This window comes from Salminus brasiliensis, chromosome 21 (genome assembly GCF_030463535.1).
Source record: "Salminus brasiliensis chromosome 21, fSalBra1.hap2, whole genome shotgun sequence".
Classification (NCBI taxonomy): Eukaryota; Metazoa; Chordata; class Actinopteri; order Characiformes; family Bryconidae; genus Salminus; species Salminus brasiliensis.
The window spans coordinates 33,619,064-33,631,632 of NC_132898.1; the positions used below are offsets into that span (position 1 = coordinate 33,619,064).

General features: G+C 45.1%; 1 non-coding gene across 1 annotated transcript; it reads right to left on the reverse strand.

Moving 5' to 3' along the window:
* Positions 1 to 8,741: 8,741 nt before the first annotated feature.
* LOC140543453 (U1 spliceosomal RNA) lies at positions 8,742 to 8,905 on the reverse strand. Its single transcript, XR_011978179.1, has one exon. It is a non-coding gene; the product is annotated as a U1 spliceosomal RNA (small nuclear RNA).
* Positions 8,906 to 12,569: the final 3,664 nt, after the last annotated feature.

Below are 12,569 nucleotides of genomic sequence, written 5' to 3' on the forward strand. Positions count from 1 at the left end.
CTTGGTCAGAGAAGCCCAGGAATGCAGAGATAACAATGCCACCCGCCCTCGTCTCTGCCGTCCCCCTTGCCCGGCTATCTGGAGTGCAGCTCAAGTATTTTTAGCCGGTGCTGCAGACCGTGCTTGTGAGGTGCAGAACGGCTGCTTTCGGAAATATCTGGAATTGTGCATTCCCCTCACGCCCCAACATGCATGGATCTCAAAGTGAATAAATGGATGATGGCCTGCTCAGGTCCACAGGCTTTTCAGTGGCCCTACAGTAGCGCCGCCGCGGTGCTCCGTCTCAAACCGATTACGTGACGGTGGTGTTATCATCTGTCACTGCGAGACAGGATAATGAACACACCCTCACCGGGTCCAGGTTTGGAAGTTTGGCCCGTGTGTGTGTGCATAAATAATTTATTTCATGCTAAAAATGCAGGAGGTGGGAATATCAATAATCCAGCCTCTCATGCTTGTGATGTTGGATTTGTCTGGCTTGCCGTGTCCAATTTAAATGGAAGCGTTTTTGGGGTTTTCGTGTTGTTTGCTTTTGTTCCGCTTTCCTCAGATAAACCAGATGATTTTGTATTCGTCAGTGAGCCGACCTCCAGCCTTATTCATCTTCCCAGAGCCTGTGAGGATATGCTGTATTGTACGTTTCTCTGTAAGTAGCTATTAGTATTCACCAGTGAACCAGTTGAATATACACAGGATCCATTAAGGCTCATTATTGATAGAATAAAGTGTTTCTTGATGAATGGAAGAAGTCTTGAGGGAGGTGAGCGAGTCTGGAAAAGTTTGCCGGCTAACCTGAAATGAGATCTGAACAGCATTGTTCTCGCACATTAATATTCGGGTCACGTGGTCTTCAAGCTTTTGTGTTTAGCATTTCCAAAAGACAGCTGATACCAGTCCCCTGCATCTCCATAAAGCCCTAAGACTGAAGCTGCCTCACATGGTTCTTTGAGCGATGCCATAGAACAACCACTCTGGGTTCCTTTAGAAACCATGCAGAAGCCGCTTCCACAACTGACAGGCTGCTCCAGGGGTTCAGGTGTATGTAGTGAGTGCACTGGAGAACTTGTCTCTCTGTACTGGACACTGATTGGTTTGTAGAGAGTCTTGTGTTTGACGGGTCGCCTTTCCAGGAAAAACGGAATGAACAGACTGATTTGGTTAAACTGCCGATATTACAACATAATCAGAATCAGAATCAGAATCAGACTTTATTGGCCAAGCATGCTTACACATACAAGGAATTTGTTTTTGGTTACAGTAGCTCACAGTGCACGATAACTGACATTACAGAAGTAACCACCAGTTAAACCAGCTTCAAGATCAGAAGTCCAGACTAGTTCAGCTCGTCCTGCAACAGCTATGTTGTCCATGTCAGATATAACCGTCCCCAAGTTCTCCTACTGATCAGTTTTACTTCTGTCACAGTTCTTCTTCTTCTTCTGTTGTGTTTCCTGTAATCGGTCTGAAACTCGAAACCATCCAATGAAAAGTGTTTTTACACTGCAACCAAACCCAACCATGGTTCACCCGCACCACATCAGCGTCCCACCCTCCTGCTACTGCTATCTGTCCTAGTTGCCCACCTTCCACTACTGACTGCCCTGAGGTTTACATGGACTCTATAATTACCACCATTACCCATCATTCCTCTCATTCATCACTACTCTGATTATATTAGTTTGTGACTTTTATCAATAATTTATAAATAGTTCTGAACAGAGGAGGATGGGACGGGTCCCCCTGGTGAGTTCTGGCTCCTCCCAAAGTTTCTTCCTCCAGCTCTGAGGGAGGTTCTCCTGCACTGTCGCTCTTCTATTACAAACATGGTTCTGTATAGAACTAAAAGTGGTTCTTCTACTGTGTTGCTCAATGCAGCACCTTTATTTTTTAGAGTGTTGGTCCTCCAGACATGTCCAGTCCAGCTGAGATGAAGGTAGGTCACCTGGATGACATGTGGTTATCTTTGACTGTTCATCAGGACTGCACTGCTCTTCATCCAGCTGTAAAGTGATGCTTCACGATGGCTGCCAGAGTCCCTGAAGAGTATGGTGTTGATTTAGAGGGTCTGATATAAGGGCTGGCAGGAGTGTGGAAGGCTCAGAGTAAGAGTTCTGCCCTGGGTTTAGTGTCATCTTCAGTGCCATCATGCCAGTCACTCCCAGTCATACTCATCATGCTGTTAACAGACACAACGCATCCTGAAAGGGCTCTCCTTCGCTTCCCTGAACTGGAAGTGACACTGCTGTACATTATAGGAGGTTTGCAGCCACACCTTTATAAACTTTCTAACTGTGCCCACAGTAGCTGCATAACATCGCTTAGCCTAGCCTAGCTGAGCACGGTGACAGTAACAAGTCTTATAGTCAGATAGTGTCGTCCTCGTGGGGCAATGAGGGTGAAGAGATTATAGCTTGTTGGCTTCCCCTCAGTGTGCCCCCTCTTCTCCCTCCCCTCTGCCCAGTGTTAGGCTTTAGGCTCTTAGTCTTTTTTAGCCGCTCCCTGGCTTTCATGCGGCACGGCGGATACCCACATACTGAGTCAGGACTGCTGTACAGTTTTGGGGGTTGGGAAATGGCTTGTTTTACAGCTCTGTTTGGATGCCATTTTTTATTGAAGTGATAACAGTGTTTGAGCTTCATGCTACATCACTTCTATGTACCGAACTCATATTATTCAACCACATCAAGGAAATTACTGCCAGATGAATAGGACTCTCTGGAGCAGATAAACATGAACCTATTGGCTCCATGCTGCCGAATGTGGGCTAGAGGGGTATAAAGCCCCATATGATTGAGCTGTGTGCTAAATGCAATCAAATCCTCACAGCATTGCTCCTCCAAAATCTAGTATAAAACCTTCTTCCCTGGACAGTAGAGACAGTTACTCCAACAAGAGCAGGACTAACACTGAGACACTGAGAATGACAATGTGGGCTAATAAAGGATTATCTTACCTTATCTTATAAGCGATGTCCCAATACTTTTGTCCATGTAACGTATTTTCCAGACCTGTTTTGCAGCCATGTGTGTCCACTTGAATTAGGAACTGACTTCTTTTGTTAGAGAGTTCTGAGTTTGTGGGTTTTCAGCAGTAAGGAGTGAATCTGATGGGGATGTCCAGAACAAGAAGTGTTGGTCTAAATACTGCTGAAGTTGTAGAGGTGTTGTCCTGTCCTTAGCTCTCCTCCTGGTCAAGTTGCCACTGTGCAATTCCACAGTGAGACCGATTGCTAATGAGACTTGAACGCATGACTTAGCCACTCACCTGGAAACAGGGAACACAGGGCTATAGATCACAGCCAGACCATGCGATCCATATACATCCATCTTCTGCCCTACTCTTCCTCTGCCTCTAGCCAGTGGCACTCTACAGCCTGTCACCCCTGTGCATGCTCCCCTGGACATCATTTGTCTTCATAGATGAGGCACTGCATGGAATGGCTTACATCAGTTTACAGCATCCCAGGTTCATTTAAATCAGAGTTCAGAATGAAGGCTTTAGAGAAATGTTGGTAATTCACATGGAGCATGACGCTCAGGCCCATGTTGCAAATGGCACTGTAAACATGAGAATTTACCAAAATACATCATTCATATCATCATCAGTATGACCTGTCCCAGAACTGGAGTAGTTTATGGCATGTCACCAGTTGTAATTAGGAAAAAACAATCCAAACTTTTTACAAACCTTCAAACCTTGTGCTGACAGTCGTCAAACATGGGCTCCTCTACAGGTCTGAAAACAGGGGAAGGCTATAAGGAGATTTATAAATGTCAGTTGAGTTGAATATGAGATCTGAAAGACCAAGAAAACTCATATTCTTCAAGAATCAGTGTCAGGAAGCATAATCTTCATGAAAGAGTCATAAGAAGGAAACCTTATCTATTAAAGAATCTGAAGTGTGCTACAGGAAATCTACACAAACCAGACCAGTTTGGGGAACAAATGCTAAAATAGAGCTTTTAGACCACAAAGGAGAAAATAAGGAGCTGCATTCCATGGAAAGAACACTTTCCAACTGTGAAGCATAGGGGTGGATCTGGCATGCTTTGGGGTCGTGTTCCTGCCAGTGGCATTAGGCAAAGAATAGATTCCACCAAATATCCTGGAATGTCAAAAATGTCAAACCTGACATCTGTTTAAAGGCTGAAGTTGCAAAAAAGATGGATACTGACCCTGAACACCCCACACCACCATGCACTACCTGCAGAGACTAACTGCAGATTTAGCAATGGTACTCGCAGTCCCCTGACCTAAATATCACAGACATATTGTGAATAGATCTTAAACAAGCTGTGCAGCAAGAAAACCCGAAAATATCTGAGAACTACAGAAGGCCCTCGGCAAAGCAAAGCTTGCAAAAGGCACTCAGACCCTAACTGTGTTCGGGTGCCCAAACATCTGAATGTGTGTGTCTGTCTGGGACACCAGCTCTACTAGAAAACAGCAACCCTCCAACCTCAGGAAAAACTAGCTTTAAACAGACCTCATCTATTTAATGCTCAGTAAGTAATTATTAATGATCCGGTGTGAAGATAAACGACTGAAGAGTGTTATGACTGGAGTATAATCAGTCATAATATTGAGCAGCTGTAATTTTGTCTGGGGGGAGAAGTGTAGCAACGGCTAAAAGACGTTGTTTATAGCAGCTCCTGAAGAGGTTGTTTAACATTAACTCTGAAGGCCAGAGCTTTAATTCAGAAGAATGTCCTGTGGGCCAGAGAGGTGTCTGGGTAATAATAGTTTAATCATTAAGATAAAGGCAACAATCATTACACACACACACACACACACACAAGTAACCCACAAGTACGTGAACTTGCATTAGAATCATTAAAGCCGTCTCCTCGAGAAGCCCTTGTTGTCATTTCATCTTTGTGGCATTTCAAAGTATCTACCCCTCCGCTGAGGAACCGGCGTGTTTCTGTATCTCTACTAAATTTGTTTTCCTAGGGCCAGCTGAGGACTCTTCCCCAGCATCCGCTGTGCCACAGAGATGGAATTAATCTTCCTGTCAGAAGTTCTCCGTCTGGGTCAGTGGAAGAGGAAGAGAGCACAAACACACAGAGCCGAGGCCGCCCGGGCCACTCCAGAGCCGATCCCCCAAAAGCGAACAGGCTATAGGCCTTAGTACCGTACAGCCCCTGCTGTATCTCCGTCAGCTCAGGAGGGTGGGGAAAGGAACAGGAACAGATTCCAGGTGATAGACACACGTCATACGTACATTCTTGGATGAATCATGTACATCACAGCAGTCAATCAACAATGTGGCTACACTCAAAGGTGTAGGTAGATATGAATGTGCCTGACTCTGTGTAGGGTTTTTATGACCTTAGATCCATTCATAAGTAAATAATATATTAATAATAAGTGAATTAAATGTAGTACAAGCTTGAATTACTATCAGTGAAGAGTTTCGTAGTTTAGTGGATGTCTTTAATGGTATTGCCAAAGTGTTACCGAGCGTAAGGCCGTGTAGATATTAGGTCATTTAAGTGGAGGCAGCACTGCCTGAGGTGTGAGTATGTGCCTGGAAGGGTGGTGAGTATGTTGGTGACTTGCACAGCGGTTGTCTGTGGCATTTCTGGGGTTGGTGTGGCGCAACAGATAACACCACTACCTACCAGTGAGCTACCACACCATGTGGGAGACTGTAGATTTCATTAAGACTGCAGAGACTTACCAGGTACATCAGCTCATTTTGGATTTGACCCCTCAGGTGATGGACGAGTGTAGATGACCCGACAACAAAGACAATGCAGTTTAGCTAATCGCACCATTGTAGAAAGAGGAGAATCACAGGAAGCAAAGCATTGGGCAGCACAGATGTCACCACCTGTTCATTTGGAATATGTGCTCACGTAAAAACAAACAACCCTCCGTCCAGAACAGCGCAGGGCCAACATGAGATCCAGCCTAGAGAAACCGCGCAGGTTTGGAGCGAAGGGCTCACAGAAGGCAGAAGTCATGTCTTCACGGCGCTGTGGGCTGGTGGGGAGTGAGTTACGGCTCAGCCATGCGTCAGTGTTGCAGATCGAGATTTGTTCGCATGCCTGAGAAGGTGACACATGCAGTGCCCTCCTTCAGAATTTGCACGTTATTAGCAGCCCAACTGTTCCACTGCTCAGAGCGAGGCGACTGGAGACAGATTTGGATCTGAAAAGAGAACCTCCATGAAGACAACTCCCACACCAGCATAAGCACCAAAAAGAGACCCACTGCCCCCAACACACTGTCACCACACAGCGGCATGCAAAAGTTTGGGCACCCCCGCAATTGAAAGATGACAAAGTATGCTTAATATTTTCTGCAAGATTTTTTTTGTTGTTGTTGTTTTAAAATCACAAAAAGCCAAAAAGGACCAAAGCAAAAATTTGGGTACCCTGCATGGTCAGTACTTAGTAGCACCCACTTTGGCGAGCATCACAGCTTGTAAACACTTTTTCGTAGCAGCTGAGAGTCTTTCAGTTATTAAAAAATCCACAATGCATCAGGGCAGTTAGACGTTACTTTGAAAACACGCTGAATCGTATGATGGTTTCTTCTGGTGACGCTTTCAAGAAGTTCATCCTTGTGCAGGTGGTGAAAGTAAAGGTAAAAGGTGCACGTATTTGTCACTGTGCAGTGTACACCGCACAGCGAAATGTGTCCTCCGCATTTAACCCATCTGTGGTAGTGAACACACACACAGTAGTGAACTAGGGCCAGTGAGTACACACACACCCAGAGCGGTGGGCAGCCAACTCCAGCGCCCGGGGAGCAGAGAGGTAAAGGGCCTTGCTCAAGGACCCAACAGTGGCACCTTGCCGAGCCCGGGAATCAAACCCACAACCTTGTTCTCGATATCCCGGCACTCTAACCGCTGAGCCACCACTGCCACAAGTTATCTAAGAGATCTCTTTGCGTGGTATTACTGTAAAATGAACAATAATCAGACAGTAATCTTGATTAAAAGATTTTAAATTATGTTTTGTCTTTGATGTTATTCTTTTAGAGATCAGTTGGTCTTTTACTCACTTAGCTTTTCACATTAACAGAAATTTCATCCAATTATTTATTATATCAGATCATTCTGCCTCCTCGCATGTCCTCCAGTTTTCATATGACCTCCTGACCCCCATGATCTTTAACTGGCATGACATGAGATATGTTCATTAACCTGCCAATTTAATGCTTGTAGTCACAGAAACACTGCTATCACCCTAAACACTTTTCACCATCTGCTGCAGTGATTCCTGATCCTAACCCGGCATGGTAACGTCACTTCCACTGGCAGCAGTGCACCATTTAGGCTGCTCCTCCCGGGAAAGCCTAGATTAGGCCCGGTTGAGGCCTCTGGTGGAATGGAAATCCATGCATACTGAATCTATGCATCAGGATGGATACTAATCAGGATCCCTGGGAGATGTAGCTCAGGAGCTGCAGATAATTCACACTGAGGTCACATTGAAACCTGAAGGAAATCTTCAAAGTGTGGTGCGATCACGGAGGGAGGGAGTCAGCGCACAGGGACCAGCGAAAAGCTGTGCTGACAGTTTGGAGGTACTGCAGGGTGCATACGTTAAAGCAGGGCCATCAGAACATTTAGAGGTTTTCTGAATATCAATATGAAATATTAATAAAATATGATAAATGAGAAAGAATTATACATGGAAGAACAATAAAATATAGCAGAGGAAAACAATAAAAGCTAACCAAGCTCTAAACACAGTGGCAGGCTGGCTGGAGGTGGTTAGAGGCGTAGTCTAAGGTGGCGTCACTGAGCCGTTTCCTGTAATAAACTCCAGCTCTCTGCTGCACTGGAGCCAAAAGCAGATTTTCCCACTTCAGTAAAAACACTTCCAAAAAATGGAATGAGTTCAGTGATCATTTGCATTAATTACAGTGAACATTGTTGTGACATATGGTGGCAAATGGACAGGGAGTGCGGTGCAGCCAAAAACAAGGCAATGCATCCATGCACAGCCAGTGATAACCAGCCAGCCCTTATATAGAGTATACAGAGCTGCGGACTGCAGGGGTCAACAGTGGTGAATCAGCGAATGAGCGGAGTGGGAAATACAAGCTGATGATCTAAAGAGTAGATCCACCCTCAGGATCAGCGGCTCTCCCACCCTCTCAGCACATTAGAAAAATGCATGTAAGCTGGACGATAAGGAGCGTGGGGGTTAGTGACGAGTGGGCAGGGTAGAAAGGAGCCAATCAGTGACCTTGCTGCTTCAGATGTCGCCGCAATGACCAGTGGAAGCATCACCATTAGAAAGGTCACCACCCACCCCTACATAATAAAGGACAAATCCTCCCTATAGTTACAGATGGGGAACTGAATTTTCAACCTCTAGGGGGTGCACTAGCCAGGTTTGGAACAGCAAAAGTGGCTTTTGTTGGATAAATCACTTGTTTTAACAAAATGCTAAGGTCCCTTTCAGGGTCTCGTCCTCTTGATTTGAGGGAGTTTTTCACTGCCACAGTCACCCTTGGCCTCCAAACAGAGGCTCTTAAGAGGAGTCCTAATCAGGCCAGTCATGAACAGCACCTGTCTGCTGGAGATGAGCCTCAGGTGAGGGGCGGAGCTTAGCCCTCGCACATTAGAGCACATGGCTTGTGTATGAGCTGCCCACTGAGGCCAGCAGGGGGAGACATTACGTCTGTCAGTGTGGTGTGCGGTGAGATAGCTACAGACTGTATAAGATAAGATAGTCCTTTATTAGTCCCACAGTGGGGAAATTCCCAAAAAATATCAGGGGAGAGCGCGAACGCAGTCCCCCACTACCAGAAATTATGCAGTCGAGATTCCCACATTTGGGGAATTCGCAGGGGTCAGCACAACCGGAGTGCAATGGTTGAGCCTCACCCTGGGTGAACCACCTTCTTGATCATGGTATCTCCCCTGCCAGGTAAGTATATGTGCAGCGTTAGCTTTTAGCCAGTGGTGGAAGGAGCCATTACACTTTTGCTAGTGAGCTGGTTGTGTGCACATCCTGGATAATTAAGTAAAATCAACTACTGATTTCCTTAATTATCTAGGATGTGCACACATCAAACAGTTTTGGGTTTTGGAATTTGCCTGTTTTACGGTTCTGGTTCTGCAGGTTCTGCATTTTCTTTTGAAGGAGGGCGCAGCCGTGTCTGAGGGTCATGGTTTGTGACGTCCATGTTCCATCCTCCCATTATTCAACTAGGCTAAGTTCACTTTCACTTTCTAGGGCACCGTTACTAACAGATGAATATCTACAGTACACATATCAGCAATCTTATTTTTGTGTTTATTGGAAAACACATTTTGTTTCAATACAGGAATAAAAGCCTCTGTGAGCTTATTATCATTTATTAAATGCCATATTCCAAAGTACTTCAGTATTCAGTATTTCTTCCAGTGTTGGATCCCTTCAGGGTAGTGATTTTACAAGTGTTAAAATGAATGATGGAGTCTCTTTAGTTCTTTCTACATTAAAAGCTAGTTCATGGCCGTAAAAGGTAAAAGATTGTAAGGCAGTAAAAGAACACTGCTGCTGCTCGAGCATCGAGTCGAGCATCAGCTTATGAACGTACTCTGCAGTCAACAGTGGAGGTGGTAATATTAATAATAGAGATAATAAATAGTACTGGTCCATGGCTTGAACCTCCTTAATTAATGGTGGTGGCTCTGATTCATGTTGGCCTGGGGAAGTACATTACTGTCTATAAAAGGTGCATTTGTATTTGTTGCTGTACAATGTACAGTAGAATGTATCCTCCGCATTTATCCCATCCATGGTAGTGTAAACACACACACACACACACACACACACACACACACACACACACACTAGTGTACTAGTGCAAGGAGCACACACACCTGGAGCGGAGGGCAGCCAACTTCAGCGCCTGAGGAGCAGATGGGGGTTTGATGCCTTGCTCAATTCATCCCCCCACCCCTAATTCTTCCCTGCCGGTAGGATTCAAACAGGTGACCTTCCAGTCTCAATCCCACTTCCACGAATTCCCACTATTATAGCGCTATGGTCAAATCCAATATATGGTCAGATTGACCACAGCACAGTTGTCGAAGCTAATCACAGCGCTTCACTAGTAGTTTCTAGTGCTGCTGTTTAATAGCAGTACATATGCTCTTATTGGCCACGCTGGTACACTGTGTTTCCTGCTCCTGCTGCATGATGAAGAACATTATGAGAGTCTTTTTACTGCCAGGATGAAGAATAAGAGACACTATGGTCTATTATTAGAGTCATACTTTATTGTTATGTGCCACAGAAGAGACTCTAGTGTTTCGGCTTCTGGAAATCTTCTCACTTATTACTGAAGCTTACAGTGAGGTTCGGAGGATAAGACGCACCTGAGCAAACAGAAGACTCTCAGAAACCAACTGATCCTTTTCAAACCAACCATCACATCTCAGACAAATGGACCTCACCTGTTCCTGAGAACATCTCTCCTGAAGAGTGATCACTGAAATGAATTCAGCAGAGAATAGCCCATGTCCCTCCCCGCCGATCTCTCGTTCTCTTCGAATGGACTCGGTGCAGACGAAGACAGCTGAGGCCCCTCGCTGTCACCCCATAAAATATTCATCTGTGTGCTAGGCCTCCGCAGCAGGGGCCACTGAGCCGACTTAAAAACAGACCCTCCCTGCCTCAGGAGTTTGGGCACTAATGAGGTATAGCCTCATCGTTACCGTGGCATTATGTTGGACACCTGTTATGAGCTTGACCTAACACCAGCAATCAAGAGATGATGTAGATATCATCACTGCTCTTACAAACCTTGTATCTCTGGAGTGCTGACTTTATTAAAAAACGTGTAAAGTACGTTCATTTAACCTCTTGACCTCTTTCCTTTGTTAAATATGAAGTTCACACCGTGTAAAAAGCTTCTGGCTTCCAAAAGATATAAACTAAAAACTAATTATTCATCAATAAAAAAAAAATTCTGAGGTATGAGTAGTACTATATTCACATTTACTCTGTAAAAATGAATTGGCCTGTTCATAGTCAGCATGTCTGTGTTAATTTGTAGAAGCAATGTGGGCTGGGTAGAGTAATACTACAGGATTTTACACTAATATGACTCTATGGGTTCTGCAGCGTTACACAGCAGTTCTGGAGAGAGGTTCTCCTCCTGCAGCTCCACCACCAAACCTCCATAGTGCAGTAGCAGCAGCAGCGCTCCGGCCCGGAGTGGCAATGACGGAGACGCCCTTCTCCCTGTTCCAGTCAGTGGAGCATCAGCATGATCCTGAAGCTGCTGGTTTACGGTAGAACTGATACAGGATGTGCTTTGATGGACTGAGCTTTTACTTTGTCTGCTGAGCTGCTTTAAAGGAAGGAAAACGTCTAGTTTGTTGGGGCTCATCACCCCACTGCTGCAGTTCAGCTGTTTAAAGTCATTTAAACTTGAAATTTATCTCACTAGCACTTAAAACCCACCTCATGGACTCATAAGCCAAAGGATTTAAGCCACATACCCACACCCAAAAGACTCTCTCACACACACACACACACACACACACACACATACACACATCAGAAGAAAAGCTGTATGAGTTAATTGAGGCTTATTGCCGTCCACTAGTGACTTAAGCATCAAGTGGCTCAAACTCCAGCTGGGCTGCAGCTGTATTTAGCTCCTGATCCGTGTTTGAGGATTTACAGATCTGTTGTGACCGAGCTGCAGTGAGCTTAAATGGGTTGTTTTGGTGGTGGAGAATTGCAGATGTTATGGGTTGGACACTGCTTTACTTTTAATGAGAGAGAACCTCATGGTCTCGGGCCTTAGGATTAAAAATGCGTGCCTGTTATTTTGTCATTTTGATCATTATCAGTTAAGAGATGCTCCCTGTATTTAAATGATGCATTTATGATGAAGTATTGTATAGTTTTACTAGTGCTGTCTTATCAGGATGTAGAGCAGCGAGCTCTCTCACCGGTTAGGCTTTGAAGAGCCGGACAGAAGGCCTGTAGTGTTTGATTAACTAAGTTACAGTAGAACTATGGTCTAAACTACAGGCCGAGACCTCACACCATGCTGTGCCACAGATGTGCGTGGTACTGTAAGGTGGAGTTATCTTTAATCACAGGACAAATCCTTCAGCCCCTGGATGATATCTGTAACAGTGTACAGTAAAGCTTTGACCTTCTTAGGCTCAGATTGTGAGTTAGTGTTTGTACAGCCGGCTCACTGTTCTCTTGTTTGCTGCTCTGTTCCTTCTTTCTGTGCGTGGACATCTCCTCCCAGTGCAGTTCAAAGAGACACTCTTTATCTGCCGGGTCAGAAGAAGGTTATCCGAGTGTAAATTTACACTTGCAAACATCTGCAGCGGCGAGTAGTTTGAGCCAGTGTTGATATAACAAGACCCAAAGTACCTCTGCTCCTCAGCTTGGAGGAAAAGGGAAGTGATCTGTGAAGAAGAGAAGCTTCAGAGGAAAACTTCACAGACGCTCTTATGACAACTGACAGGCTCATACAGTGTGTTCCACTGAGGAAGAGAAGGTGAGCACTGCGAATGTGTTTAGTCATCCCACTTTCTCATGCTCAGCCTCCACCCAGATACATTAGCTTTCCCTTTTTTT